At 36.5% G+C, this 15,829-nt stretch overlaps 1 long non-coding RNA gene across 1 annotated transcript in view; it reads right to left on the bottom strand.

Moving 5' to 3' along the window:
- Positions 1-1,063: 1,063 nt before the first annotated feature.
- LOC135290160 (uncharacterized) overlaps positions 1,064-15,829 on the bottom strand; it is a 30,701-nt gene continuing 15,935 nt past the window's right edge. Inside the window, exons 2-3 of the long non-coding RNA XR_010352864.1 lie at positions 6,867-6,956; positions 1,064-1,199 (exon numbers count right to left, since the gene is read on the bottom strand). This is a non-coding gene — a long non-coding RNA (uncharacterized LOC135290160). The remainder of the gene's footprint in view (positions 1,200-6,866; positions 6,957-15,829) is intronic.

Below are 15,829 nucleotides of genomic sequence, written 5' to 3'. Positions count from 1 at the left end.
TATGATATGGTATTGCCCAGAGAAGCTGTGGATGCTCCATCCCTGGAATTGTTCAAGGTCAGGCTGGATGGGGCTTTGAGCAGCCTGGTCTAGAGGAAAGTGTCCCTGTTTATGGCAGGGAGTTGGAGCTGGAGGGTCTTTAAGGTCCCTTCCAACAAAAACCACTCTATGACTCCGATTTTTTGATAATAGGTGAGATGGCCTGTTTAAAAGATATAGCAGTTTCAGGGAGGAATTATTGACATTGAGGCTGTATGAGGACCTAGCAGTGACATCCTACTATTTCTGGTAAGAAAATGTCAATGATGAAATGTTTGACAAATGTGTAAAACCAAGATGGATCACTTGGAAAAAGAGCAAAACCATACACCATGTTGCAGACCATTTGCAAATTTGCAACCTGATGAACAAGGTCTTGGAATGAAGTATTAGAAACAACTTGTAAATTATGGAAGTAGCTAGCTGAATCAAGGTTTCAAATTGCTGCTATAGCAAAGGGGACTGACTTGAATCCAGAATACATTAACTGAAAAACATCAAGTAAGAGTAGAGAAATAGTAGTGAGATCATTCTGGAATTGATTTAATGTCTACATATTTAAAAAATGGCTAGTCACAACAAGTTAAAAATAACTTTGAAATTTCATTGATATTTAGGAAACTTGAGTTACAGGCAAATACTTTGAAAGCCTGAAATCTACATTTCACCCACGAACACTTCACAATTAAGTGAACATTTCCACGGTGAAATAAATGGGTGGGTGGATAAACTGGATCTGAAATAATTGATCTAAAAGCAAGACACTTTATTTTTACCAGGGATCATGTTAGGGCAAGGAGGATTCCCCTGGCTTGAAACCTTTAAATAAAGATTGGGGTTTTTTTTTTTTCCCATTTTAAATATACATTTTATTTTAACTAGACATTATAGACTCAGAGGAGAAATTTCTATTTTGTGTCATCTGTGCTATACAAAGATGAAAATGGAAGGTCACCACAGTTCATTCTTGACTTTATATATAGACCTGTATGAAATCAGGGGCTGGTGAGTGGTTGGATTTTGGCCAGCTGATACAATTCTGTTCAGTGTCAGTGCCCCAGACTCTTGCTGCTCACTGGCAAGCTGGTTACACATCTCACTCGTTGGAAGCTGCAGTTCCCAGCAATCCCTCATTTCTATCACCTGGGTAAAACCTGTGCCTGAAATAGAGCAGGTGCAAGGAAAGCTTTTTAATGTTTTTTTGATGGCTGTGGGATGTCTGCAGGGTTTCCCCCACCATCATTATGGCAAAAACCTCCAGTCATTTTATACCAGTGATAAATATACTTGTGGTAATTATTAATTGCCTTCCTTAGACTCTATCTAGTCCCTGTAGCCAGGTGAACACCCCAATCCCAGAACTGACTGCAGGTTCCAGACACTTTTTTTCTTCCAAACACCACATCCACACAAATCCTCTATGCCTTGGTTTTCACTAGGAGGGAAACCCAAATACCTGTCCATAAAAAGGACCAGTGACAGGAAAGGAGGAAAAAAATCTCATCAAGGAAAGAGAATCTCAAAGTCCAACTTCATAAAAGATTCTATGATTACAGTAAAGGCTACACTGCCTCCACTTACCCTGCACTATATTATTCTTTTGTGGCTCAAAATTTTTGGGAAAACTATTCTTCCTATCAAAGCTGGGAATTTTTTTTCCCCTGCAGTACAAGGAAGAGTACCTGAGAAAGAAATTTCCAGCTTACAGAAACTCCTTATAATATTCTTATAGTAAGTGCTGGAGGGATTCCTGGAATAGCAAAAAGCTGTCTGTACAAATGTTTTGGCACACATAGGAAGAGAAATGCAGATATTACCCTCACACCCCCATTTATTTGAATAATATAGAGTGTACACTATCCAGCTAGGTGACCCTCAGTCTCCCACTCAAGTGGTTGCTGTCATTCTCTCAGAAAATCATTTGGCACTAATGACACAAATATAGACCCACTTTTAAAAGACAGCATTGGCATCTCCTTGATGAATAATTTTGGGATAAATTTGGGAGTCATAGTTCCTTTGAGGTTACTGAAATGCAGATTGTTCCTGAGGCTGTCACAGAATTTTTTAAAAATTTGTTAATATTTTGAGGCAAAATATGTAGATTTCAAATATTTTACTGAGTTCTTAAAAAGATGCATTTGAAAATAAAAAAAAAAACCAAAACAACAAAAAACCCAGTCAAAACCAACCAGCAAACCACACTAAACCCCGAAAAGAGGAATGATTGGTTATGCCCAAGTATTTACATTAAAAAGTTGTATTTAAACATCCTCAAGCAGGACATCATGTATTATATCCTGAAGGGAAGAAAAAAGTTGACAACAAAGAACCCCTCTTGATATTTTCATATTGTTTGAATTAAGAAATGATAAATTCTGCTATGAACCTCTCTGAAATAACAAAAGTGATGCAAGGGACCAGAAGTTGAACACAAGAAGAGGAATGAAAAATTTGGCACACACACTGAGTATGCTAGGAATAGTCAAAGTCACAAAATTTTAAAATCACTATGAGGAGGTGTGGTTCATTACCAGATCATTTCACAAATTCAGCCACCTGCACAAGGTTTCATGTGGCAGCTGTTGCTCTGAACAGAAGCAGCAATTAATATGGAAAGCACCTGTTACAACACTGGTGCCTTATGGAGCATCAATGGAGAATCTAAACCAAAAGACTTAAATCTCTCCTGTCTAATTTAGGACCTAAATGTTTTGCTTTTCCATTAAGGTAATTGCTGTTGTCTTTTATTCTAGGAAACACAGCGGGAAAAAAACCATTTATTATATATGGCCAAATTTGCCCCTTACAAGTAACAATGATGGCAATTTATAAGTGACAAAAGGAAAATGTCCTTTATATCATTTAAAGCCATGAAAGCTCTTATATGGTGAGGAATAAATCTGTCTCCAAAGCCTTGGCCCCGTGCTTTGACCACATGAGAAAACAATTCTGAGGTGAAAGTCTAAAGCCACGATGAATAATATAAGGTTCATAAAAGTGTTCAAAGAATTAAATAATATGAACCACACTACAAATATCCCTGTGGAAAACAGTAATGTGAATTCTTTCTGAAAGAAACACTTCATTGTTAGGTGGACAACAAGATGCAGCCAGGGATTTGTAGAACTGTCACTCTTATTTCCCATATGATGCCCAAAGATCAGGATGATGAACATTTTATGCAGCAAGATATAAATGAAGGCAGAAAAACAACAAGCTTTGGCTTTATCTGATATAAAGCAATACAATCCTTTTGGAACCAGAGGTTTAAAACTGGCTACCACTTCCTTTTGAATTTAATTTCCTTCTTACATGCACTGTTACTTCCATAGTTGAAAGCATCTCATGAGCACTATGATGTGAAATTTATTAGAAAAGACAACACATGATACAAATAATTGCAATAAATTACCAGATAACTTACTCATTATTCACTGGGAACACGATACAGATATTTTAATTTCTTCCTGTAAAGAATATGTTCTGACTTGTTATAAAGAGTGGAAAGCAATATCATAGGTTAAACATCTCATCTTATAAAAGTTTAACTGTTCAAAATAAGACTTTGAGAAAAATTATTAAGAATGTTTTGAAAATGAACAATATTATTTTTAATATATTAATGGTAAGTTTAATTTCTACCAACTTTGAGCTTTGTTTTTTGGTAATCTTAAGGGATTCACAATCTGTTCTGTTGATTTTTGTCCTGTGACAGAGAAATGACTATTATCTCACTGATAAAATGTGTAATTATTCTTTATTATTGTCCATGAATATATTTTGAATGAAAATTAGATATTTTCTGACTATCATAGCTGTGAGATTCTAAAAAGCTTTTCAGCAAGATAGTTGAAAAGTAAAAAGCTCTCTTGAATCTTAAAACAGGTATTTATGAATGAAGTGATGGGATTAAATATTGTTGTTGTCTACGATAGCAGTGAAACTGATTTTGGTAATCCAGGAGTTTCTTTTTGGTCTTTGTTCTGGTTAAGTAATCTAAAACATTTGTGAAATGTTTCTAGGATTCACAGAAACTATTTTCCATACAAATATTTTCATTTATAACTGACAAAATGCAAAAAAAAAAAGTTCTCTATATTAAATGTACCCTGTATATTTTAATATTGTTAGACAATGTTATTTTTAATCGTCTCCAAAATTATTTAATTACTAATTTGTTAGTTATGGACACATTTTCTTTATTTGTGGAGGTGACTGAGTTGCTCTTCCCTCAAAGATAAGTTCTAGAAATTCAGGATGTCACTATTCTTTCAGTACAAACTACTGGGAAAGAAAAAGTGTGTTCCACTAAAGCGATAGCAATCTATAAAATCAAATGAAAATGTAGAAATTTTCTAAAGAAAAGGTGTTCTATATTTTCCTGGCTTTTTTTCCCTATTTGTCAAAATTACAAGGATGACTAGAATTCCTGACTCTTGAATAAACATTAAATGAAACCTCTTTAAGCTGCTTAGATATATTACAAGTGATGAAGAGGTCATTGAACAGATACATTTAGAGGCTTTTCATTCCAGCCTCTTGTGCTGCTAAAAATTGCTGAACTTAGTGAAATTTATTTTAGGAGGATTCAACAAATCATACTGGACTAGTATTAAGCATTTTATCACCTCTGTGTCATTCATAGCAACCAGCTGACTTTTTAAAGTGGTACTTAAACTCATTAGGAAATCACTGAAAACAAGTAGATTTTTGTCCATCTGCTAAAATATGGAGAGATGTCTGTGTAGTATTCTATACACAACTATGTTCAAATTTAATTAAATTTAAATTTAAATTCAATTAAAAATTTTCACCCACTGAAAAAGCCTGCAACCATTATGGGTAACATTTCCCATTGAGTATCTTGATAATGGCCAATATTATTGTCTCTTCTTGTACTTTAATCCATTGTTTCTTCTTCTGTCTGTGGTAAATACAAGAACTGATTTATTCCCTCTCTACTTCTCAGGGATGTTTTTAATAACTGAAGATTTTTTTCCCATTTACTATTACTTAATTCTTTTCTTACAATGGGTTATGAATTTCTGATCACTCTTGTTCTTCTTCCTATTATGTCCAGCCAGTTCACATTTCTCTTCAACAGTGACATCTCAATCTAGACAGAATTCTGGACAGAAGGCAGAGGAATTCTGTCCGTTTGGGACAGAGGATTTTCTTTAAGATACTTTTGCTTTTCTCTTGTGATATGCTTCACATCTTTTGGACCCCAGGATGCAGCAGTCGCAACTAAATGTATCATTAAACTTTTTTAAAATAAAAGAAGAAAATCAGAAAAAAATACAATATGTCCAACAAATCACTATTTCAATATTGGACTGTTTTGATATTTTGGAACATAATTTTTCTGAAGCAAATTTTCTTGGGGAAAATTGAATTCCAACTTATTTCTTCTTCCCAAATTTCATAGGGGAAATCTTTATGTTCACATATGTTTGGATATGATGTTCAGAAAAGAATCCAATACTCTAATGAGTTTAAGCAGATCTTTCAATGTCTGGGACACTAGGAAATATACACATTCCACCTTGTCACTCTCTGCAGTCACAAAGAGCTGCAAAAGCAGTAAAATAGCCTAGAGACATAAAAACACATGCAAAAAGTTTGTTATGGAATAATCATTAATACATTCATATATTCATCTGAATATTTTAGGGATATTTTTGTATATGATCAGTGACATGGTATTCAGAGTCTGACTCCTGTTTTGAGACATGGTTCTGCCATTGCCACTGCCACCCTCATATCCCTGACTGGTTTTGTATCAAATTGTCATTGTCCCCCAGGGCAACTGCTGCATGAACACAGGACATGGCAGCATAACTTAGCTCAGCTGGGAAACTTATTGGCAGGAAAGACACTGTTGAAGAAAAAACAGCTCTAAATTTATGTGTATGACAGATATAATATCTTCTAATTAATCTCATATGTGTACCAGAATGTTTACATTAATTATAGTAAAATATTTTCATTTGAAAGTGTTTAAATAGTCTTTTTTCTGGACTCTGAGTAGTTGCTTAGTGTTGTATTTAAACAGGAATTTTACCTCTCCCACTGTGCAACATCATTAAGAAAAAATGTTAATATCTTGTTCACTGGCCAGTGATCTTCCCCAGATATAGGTCAAATGTTTTAGCATACGATGAAGGAGAATCAAAACCTTTACAGGAAGGCATTAACTGATATTTGGACCATCTCACTATGTAAATATACCCAAATTGTGTCATATAAATACACGATATGTTTGATTATTAAATATATTCTCTCTGTATTATATATGTAAATGATCTAATGAAAAAAATTACTGAAAAGATTTGTGCCAGGGAATTTTGGGATGGATGTTGCATTCATACAACCTATGTAAATAATAGAAGGTATTTTTTTTCTTTTTTTTTCTTCCATAACAAAATAAAATGTCAAAGCTTTATCCCTTCTATTTCTTAAATGGTTTATGTCTCAAAATTTAAACCTTTACCCAGAAAGATTCAGTATTCAACAATTTAGCTAGCAGTGCTGGTAATGATTTCAGAGATGGAGAAAGTTCTGGCACTCATCACTGGCTGGTTTGAAGAAGTAAATAGATAAAAGCTTCTACAGGATGAGTAGGACAGTAAAAATAACTTGTTGATTACTGTTTCTAGATTTTTTAGATAAAGAATATCACAAGCTACACTGTGAAAAACAATTCACAATATAACTGGATGCATGTGGTTGAAGCAGCTCATGAATCCAGGGCTGTGGTGGCATTCCCTCCACAGATGTGGGAACACTTGACCTGATGGTGGACATTTGGTGGGTGAACCCACCTGGGCATTGCTCTGTCTGACAGGGGGGCAGCTCCTGGTCTCTTCTCACAGGATCCACTCCTGCATCTTCTCCATGACCAAAACATCACCCTGCAAACCCAATACACTGTGATAAATTAAAAAGAAGTGACCTTTGACAAACAGATTTATGAGTCAGGTCCGAGAGAGGCATTATGAGTGACCCTGTATCTAAAACAAGGAGCCCCGAGTTGTAATTAAAAATCCTGGAATCTCAAGGCAAAAAATAGCTCTGCCATGTGCTCCAATCCTGTGGAAACATCCTCAGCAGAGCCTCTGGGTAGGTCTCAGAGTGAAAAGGATAAGTATGGAGAACCTTTTTACACAGTATAAAATTTTGTTTAGTAAAAATGGGTAGCTGGAAAGAAAATAGTTATGCATTACAACCAGGGGTAAAGCTCCCTTGTAGTGTGACTATACTATAAGAATAATTTGAGTATCACTTCACACCACTGAACTGGGCAGAATATCCTTCTGGGATATTTCTAGATCAGGGAATGTAAATGGGACAGAAAACCTTTTTTTTTTTTCCATCCTCCATAATCACATTCCATGTGCAAGAATTTTTTGAGTCCCAGAGCAATGCCAGAGGTTTAGTCAGAGTTTGATGTCATAGGAAGGGTGAGCTGATACCTTCCCCATTCCTAATCCCTCTCAGTAAGATTGTACATCAAGGCAACCTTTTTACCCCAGGGTTCTGCCTTCAAAAACAGCCACAAGAGTGAATAGGAAAAATGCTAGGAAATACAAATCACAAACATGAAAAACCCCATATTGGCTTGGCTTTCTTCACAAAACAGTTTTATTTTCTGTCTTTGGGTATAAAGAAATGCCATTTGCTATTTTTCTTCACATTCTGCATGACAAAGGTAAGCAGGATGTGTAATACAAATGAAACCTTAATTTGTGGAGCAACCTCACAAGTCAGCCTCTGGATTATATCAGGACAGCACTTTCCCAGGATTTATTCTCCATTCAATCAGTTACTGAATATGGTCCTTCATTTGAATTTTTTTCAGTCTATCAAATGCTTTGTCTTTCAACATTTATGATTCATTTATGACTCTTTTTCTATTCCACTGCTGACAAAAAAAAAAAAAAACCCAGTGTCTGCTATCAGATATGTGCATTCAGTATTCCTTCAATTTCATCTGCATTTGAAATATGTATATGTGTGGGTAGCAGCAGGTTTACCTGCCTGAAACACTGGGTCAGGAGTTGAGAAACAGAGCAAGAACAATGTAATCTTTTAAATTTTTGTCATAAGTCAAACCTTAGATATGCAATTTCTTCCCATGATTTCAAGAATACGATTATGTTTTCAATCCTCACACATGGGCTCAAAGTGAAAAAAAAAAGATGTTTCATTCTACAAGATGTTTCATTTGCAGCATGCAGACTGCCATTCCTATGTTTTTACATGACTAGAATTTCCTTATCTCCCAGCTCAGTAGCACCAAGTGCTGCAGCTCTCATATGAGGGCTCAGAAACTATGACACTACATGAAACAAATGAAATGGAAAACGACAAATGTGCTTTGGGGTCCTCAGGAACAGCATTTCCCAGCAATGGGACAAGAGGCAATGGGCAGGGCTTGATGCACAGGAATTTCCACCTGACCATGAGGGAGAATTTCTTTCCTGTGCAGTGACTCAGCACTGAACAGATTGTCCAGAGCTCCAGAACTCTCTGGACACAATCTTGTGCCTGTGCTCTGGGATGAGCTTGCTTGATCAGAGAAGTTGGACCAGATGACCCACTGAGGTCTCTTCCAGCCTGAGCCATTCTGGGATCCTGTGAAAAAGAAATGGTTAAATTAGCTCATGGCGTAATTATATGGCAGTCAATGAAACCACAAAAGCAGGAAGAAATCTTACTCTCACTGGGCAGAAGGGTCACAGCCTGGAATGAAATTAAATAATGTGTAAACCTGGCTCATGAAGCAGTTCCATTGCCCGTCAAGCACTTGAAGAGATTGTGTTCATCAGTGTGTGAATTTCACATAGAGAATAAAAGCTGCTTTTAATTTACCATGAAACCCATGCAAGCCACTGCCTAATTTTGCATTGCTAATTATATAAAATGCCAAATTTTCTTAAATACAGGTTATTGATTAAAAAAACTCTGACTTTTGGGTGGTTCCACACACAGAGGACAGATGTTAACATCTCATTCCTCTCAGTATGGGAGTGGTGTATGTTTGGGGTTTATGTGACAAACATGACTTCTACTGACTTTCTGCTTAGGGGGTAATCTGGTCTAATGATGCCATATGAAAGGTAACTAATGCAGAGAATAGTAGCAACTCACAGATGTGGAGAGAGGGGAGAAGTTTTCATTATAGGAATGTAAAGTGGAAACCATCCAATAACATCATCAAAACTAGAGAACTTGTCTCTGCTAACTTTGCCAATCTAAAATTTCAGTGCCTGTTTGGAGGCAGCTCTAGCCAGTTGAAGAGAGCTCTAGACAATGGTAAATCCCATGCTGAGATATAATTGTGATATGGGTGGAATATATATGATCACTTAGAAGTTCCTTTTTCCTCATTCATTACAGAATTACTATGATGGCCAGGTAAATAACATTCTTAATCTATATATGCTGCTGAATAGGGATAGTTCTCTGCCTCTGAGGCATATTTACTTTGACAAGCCATCTCAATGCTTACTAATTTGTACTAGGTCTTCTCTGGAAACACTGACTGCCTCTTTAGAGTCATAAAGAAATATTTTTTTCTGTCCCTTTTTTCTCAGTTTGTTTTTTTTTCTCCCAGTTCAAAGTATCATAAATAATGTGACAGCTGTATAGCAACTCCTCACAGTGGTGTTTTCACACCACAAAGCTGACAGTGTGTGTTACAGCCCCGTGGGCATAGCAGATGGTGTTTGAGAGTGCACATCCTGATGGGTCAGTGTTAGATGCTGTGTTAAGTGTAAAGAGCCAAACCTGGTGCATTACTGACCTTTTGGGTCTTGTTTCTGGTTCCTGATAGATTCTGAAGAAACTGAGCAGTGTTTGGGAACATACTAGCTGGCACGTGGTGTTAACTCAAATTAAACACAGTCTAGAACCTGAGCCTATATCCTGGTGCTCTTTTATTTATCAATATATACTCAGTCCCAGGTGGCTGAAGATAAGTGGGATAAGACATTCAGATTCTTAAAAACAGTCTAGGCTGTAATTGCTCACCAGCCATACCCAAAAATAAAAGGCAAATATTCACACCCTTGTGCTTATTCCCAGAGAAACACTGAAGAAAATAAACAAAAAGTAACTTTTGATTTTCAACTTTAATTTGCAATTTTAAAATCTTCTAAGACTGTTTTTTTTTTCCCTAAATGTGGGTGGTGTTTATTTTTATTGGTATTAAATGGAACAAACTATGGACTTTTTACTATTGTTTCTTTTATTTCTTCAGACAAAACCATTCCCTAACGTTTAACCTAACTTGAACGCAAATTTTCATGCATGAGTTTCAGTCAGACATAAAATTTTTTTATTCCATTTTCTAAGCATACATTGCTTGTACAAGCTTTGCATATCTAACCTCAGAATTTAATTTACTGAGTGGAATCAAAAAAATGCAGTAAACTCAGTATTTTGATCAGGGTTCTTTCTCCTTGTATAGATAGACATGTGTTTTTTCAGTTCATACTGGATTACGCCACACTGTGTTCCCCCATGACAATGAAACCATCTCACTGTGACAGGCCCTGGTGAATGATTGTGCTGTGGGAGAGGAAGGTCCAGCCTTTACTGATCTATGTGCATTTATGGCAAATTTGCCAAAGGGAAATGCACAGAGATGACCTGTCTCAGATGGAAATTGCCCGTGACTCCTCTCGGCTTTGCCAGACATTCTTGACTGATAACTTCAAACTTAATGTCTCAAATTCAGTGCATTTATTTCATTGCAAAATATTGTGATAATATTTGCAAAGAGTGTTTGATACCTGAGATCTCAGCTGCCACAAGGCCTTAAAATTGATTCTGTCTTTATCCAGAGTCTACACCTAATCCCAACACTTGGGTAAGATAAATGGAAAGTAATAACAAATCTCAGGAAAGCGATTCTGAGGTTGCTGGATGGGGTTTTTTGCCTTTAAAGAGTTTCTGGTTGGTTTGTTTTTCAGTAGGCCACTCAGGACCTCAAGTAATTAAGAAATAAGCAGCCACTAATGTTTCAATTCTGTTGAGCTTCCTTAGAGCTGTGGTTTCCTGGCTCAGTAAGTAGCTACACTCTTAAATACAGGAAAATGTCAGTCTCAAAATATGTCCTTGCTGTTTTCTCATGGTTTTAACAGAAAAACATTTACAGTTTCAGAAAACACTGATGCAGATGATCAAGTGGTTGCTCCTGCTGCTGTTTTCACAGCTCCATCTTTTTTCATATCAGTAGTGGGGGTTTTTCCCAAATTGCTCCAGCTCTGAACAGCAATAAAAGTGAGGTCTGTTTACCAACACAAAGCATTTCATTTCTTCATGGTGTCATGAATATAAACCAAATGCAGAACATTATACAACTGGTGACACTTAAATGTAAGTCAATTATCCAGGTTTAATGTATTATACACATAGCATCTGTACATGCAACAGCATGAGATTGAGAAGTACTTAAATAATTAAGTTAATGTGAAAGTACTGGACAATTAAAGGGCACTGAGGAGAACAAGTGGAATCTGTTTAGTGAGAGAGTTTATGGATTTGTGAAACAAGGGATATGACATCCTGTAACAAGGCTATGGTCTCTCTCTCAGCTCACAAGTAGATGGTTGAGGAGAATTTTCTTGTCCTGGTCTTTCATTACGGAATTTCTTTCAAGTATTTTTTATGGATTTTATTATGTTTTTATACCACAGAGGCATTGTTCCTGGTTTATAATAGAACCAAGATCAAAAAGATAATACCAAGATCAGAAAGAGAACACCAAGACAAAACCAATTGGGGATGGAAGGAAAATGCCCTAAAGTTCATTAAAGAGTGGCAGAATGTAGATGGAAAATAAATTTTCTGGAAACTAGTAGTTCCTGCTGAACTTACAACCATAAAACTGTGAGCATTTATGTTTCTTCTAATATAGCCATCAGTAAAATAGCTGATAATGATGCTATAAAAATGTTCAAATCTGCTTTGCAAAGTATAATAACATGTGGTCTTCTTGTAACAGAAGACTTCTGCCTCCTGTGAACCCAAAGTCTTACCTGTTAATTGAAGTGTTAAACATAACTGACATTGGCACACTTCCCTCCATCCTGATTTACACTGCTTTAAAACATCAAGGCAAAATTTACCTGTGATCAGAAGCTGCTGCAAGTCCTATACACCACTTATATCCTACTTATGTCCTGATGGCACTTCCTGAGTAATAGGGAATTTTTGTTAGTGCAGTTTAACAAGGAGGAAGAGATGAAGAGATTACGTGACTTGCTTATATTTTTGTCAGGAGGAAAAAAAAAATTAGGGTTTATGGGTTATATAAATAAATAGATCAAATAAATAGATCAAAAAACTATAGTCATCATTCCAAGGTCTTCTAGGAAAGTGGTGAAAAGTGGACAAGAAGAAAGGAAAGTTCACTTTAGATCTCCTTCCTCCTCTCACCCTTCCTTTTTCTCTGTAGTATATAATAAGACAGATCACTACACTAATGGAGTTTTGTAATTTCTCCTTCTATCTTTCTAATAATCCTAGGATGAATTTCACTTGGTCTTGATTGAGTCCATTTAAGCACTTTACTACTAGCTCCATATTAATCTGATCTCCTGAGATACTAAAAAAGTGACTGCTAAGGACACTCTATCACTCTTTAATGAGAAAAGAAATTAAGTATATCACAGCTTTGTCAGGAACCTTTGTTATTTGACTTACAACCTTGCTCCAATTTCTATTACTTTAGATAAAGAAACCTGCTTTCACATTAACCAATGCCATAACCTTGCTCAAACATGTGGTTACTTTTCCTTCTATGCTAACACAAATTCAACTAAAATAAATATGCAATTATTCACTCATCTGAAGAGAATGGCTACCATTTATTTAACAGAATAGAAAAATATACATCCAAAGCTGATCAAACATGCTACTATGATTTGGGGTTCTTCTTCTCCTTTGCTGAAATATCTTTAGTTTCCATGAAATTTTGTGTAACAAAATATGTGCTAAAATATAAATACACAATATTCTGTATAGCACCATTTAAATATAAGAAGTAATAAAGATAGGGGCACCTGCTCTTTCTGTCCATTCACACTGACAGAAAAACTGTCAGTTTGTTTACGTCTTCCTTAACAAGGCTCATTTGATTCAATATTATCTTCTTTTACCAGAAAAACAGCAAAGAAAAGTAATCAGCAAATGGAAGAGATTGTTTAAAACAAGATGCTAGTAAAGTATCAAAAATTAAAAGTTTATAAGTGTTCACAGCTGTGCTTTAACGGGCTTTTAATTAACCAGGGTCAACTTCACCAGAATAAAGTGGAAAATGTCAGAAACTTTTTTCTTGCATATTTATTTTAAAAATAAAATAGAAAAAACCCCAGAAGACTAAAATGCAAAACCCCCAAACAAACTCACAGAAAATATGATAAAACACTCACTTATCTGAACTCAATTCAGGAGAAGTTGCTGAAATCACTACAGAGAGAGCCAAGAACACCTTTGATTCACACTACATGGATACCATTATATGCACTGCAGAACCTGCAGTGTTTTGCTTCAGTCACAGCTTGTTTCCATGTCCTCTGGAAACAGGAATGACTTTGAAGGACTCTGGGATGACATTAAAGATCTTTTTGTAAATTAAACACTCTTAATTCATAGTCTTATCTGCCACCAATGCCAACTGCCACAGAACAATCCGTGTCCCTCCTGTGGTTAGCACCTGTTAAACATTATTACTCTGAACTACCGTGTACGTTCATCCAAGGTGTTTATTGGAAATAATCTCTAGATTGTGCTAAACCTTGAGTGCTGGTTGGGAATTGATTGGGACACTTGTTATTGAAGCAAGTCAAACTGAGCAAAAGACTGCTCTACCAATACCCAGAACTGTTTAATTGGCAAGGAAGATTTTTGGTCCTTCCCTAAGCAGAGCTGTAGCCTTGTCCTTTACAGACTTTCTGTGGGAGTGGGCTAGTAGCTGTACCTAAAAAGAGACAATATTCTGATGAAGGGACTTCCTGCTGTACACAACTTTAAGGAACACACACACAAATTTATATTTATGAGTTGGACATGACTGCAATTTCAGGAAAAAAAAAAAAGACAGAGAACTTACTAATTGACTGATAGCACATCTTGTTTACTGAGACTCTGTTTGAATGTCAGTAGAGTAAGGACACTGAACAATATAATTTGAATTTCAATCCTGCTTGTTACTGAGATTCAGCTGTTCCTCAATATATGACAGATGGACATGGCGAGTGGTCCACTCACTACCATTGTGTCCCTCAAAGTTACCCAGAAGATTAAGAACCATTTTGTTCATTCTCATGATACTCATCTGAGCAATAATTTCAAGAATTCAGAGAGTGAAGCAGTAGTATTTATTACTCCTTTGCAGGAATCTAGAAAACAACACACTCATTTGTAGTTAAGAGATCTTTCTTTCCTCTAACAGCGCTGATAGATGATGATAATTTCAAAACCTTCTCTTTCATTTAATACATAAGAAGTTCTAAAAGCTTTAAATCCTTGTCCTTTGCTTTCCACTGCTCACTAGGTATTTCCTGATCCATTAGATCACAGGCTTTCACTTTTCATCATGTTTTTCTCTTTCTCTTTGGAATGGTGCCATGGAAAACTGTCTTTGATGATATTAATGATGATACCATTAAAAATCTACCTCAAAAGCAAACTGAGCACTGAATAAACAAATAGGCCTCAAATGAGGCAAAATACAGGCTTTGAACCATGTCCAATTCACAATACCAATCCAACTCTGTATTCCAAGCAAATGTGAGACTCAAAGATAATTGCTCACAATCTCCCATTACTAGACCAAATCCCAGTCAATTCCTGAACAATAGATGATTGACTTCCCTGAATTCTCTTCTCTCCCTTTTTACTGACATGCATGTCAGGAGCTGAATTTCAGTGATCATTTTGTCTTCCTTTTAACTCAGGATATTCTACAATTTCATCTAATATGGCATGGAATATCACAGAATCACAGGATCATAGAGTGACCTGTGTTGGAAAGGACTTTAAAGATCAAGTAGATCCAGCACCCCTGCCATGGGCAGAGGCACATTTCATTAGATCAGATTGCTCAGAACCCCATTCAACCTGGCCTTGAGCACTTCCTGGCATGGTGCAGAAAAAGCTTCTTTGGACAAACTGTTCCAGTGTCTCACCACACCCACAGTAAATAATTTCTTCATAATATCTAGTCTGAATCTACTTTCCTTCATCTTGAAACCATTCTCCATTGTCCTGGCATCTAGACCATTGAAAAAAAGTCTCAGTCTTTCTTGTAGCTTCCCAGGTACTGGAAGGCCAAAATTGGGTTACCACAAAGCTGCTTCTTTTGCAGGCTGAACCAACAGGAATCTCTCAGCCTTTCCTCAGAGGAGAGGTTCTTTGTCCATCTGGATCATCTTGGTGGCTTCCTCTGGACTGATTCCAGCAGGTCCTTCCTGTGCTGAGACCCCAGAGCTGGAGACATGCTCCAGGTGGGGCCTCATCAGAGCAGAGCAGAGCAGAGGGACAGAATCACCTCCCTCAACATCTCTAGTTAGTTCAGCTTTTGTCCTCTCACAAAATCTTGTTCACCCCCAGTCAATTCAGTGTGGGGAAAAGTGAGAAACACAGCACTTAATGTCATATGAACAGAGTGCAGCTATAGCTAAAACACAAGTGTTTTATTAGTGCTTTTTTTGGTCACAAGTGTAAAACACAGCTCTGGAACAGCTGCTCTTCCAGTCAGACCCAGGTCAAGGAC

Source organism: Passer domesticus, chromosome 1, assembly GCF_036417665.1.
Source record: "Passer domesticus isolate bPasDom1 chromosome 1, bPasDom1.hap1, whole genome shotgun sequence".
Classification (NCBI taxonomy): domain Eukaryota; kingdom Metazoa; phylum Chordata; class Aves; order Passeriformes; family Passeridae; genus Passer; species Passer domesticus.
The sequence above is the reverse complement of the archived record's forward strand: the minus strand, read 5'-3'. Positions and strand labels throughout refer to the sequence as shown.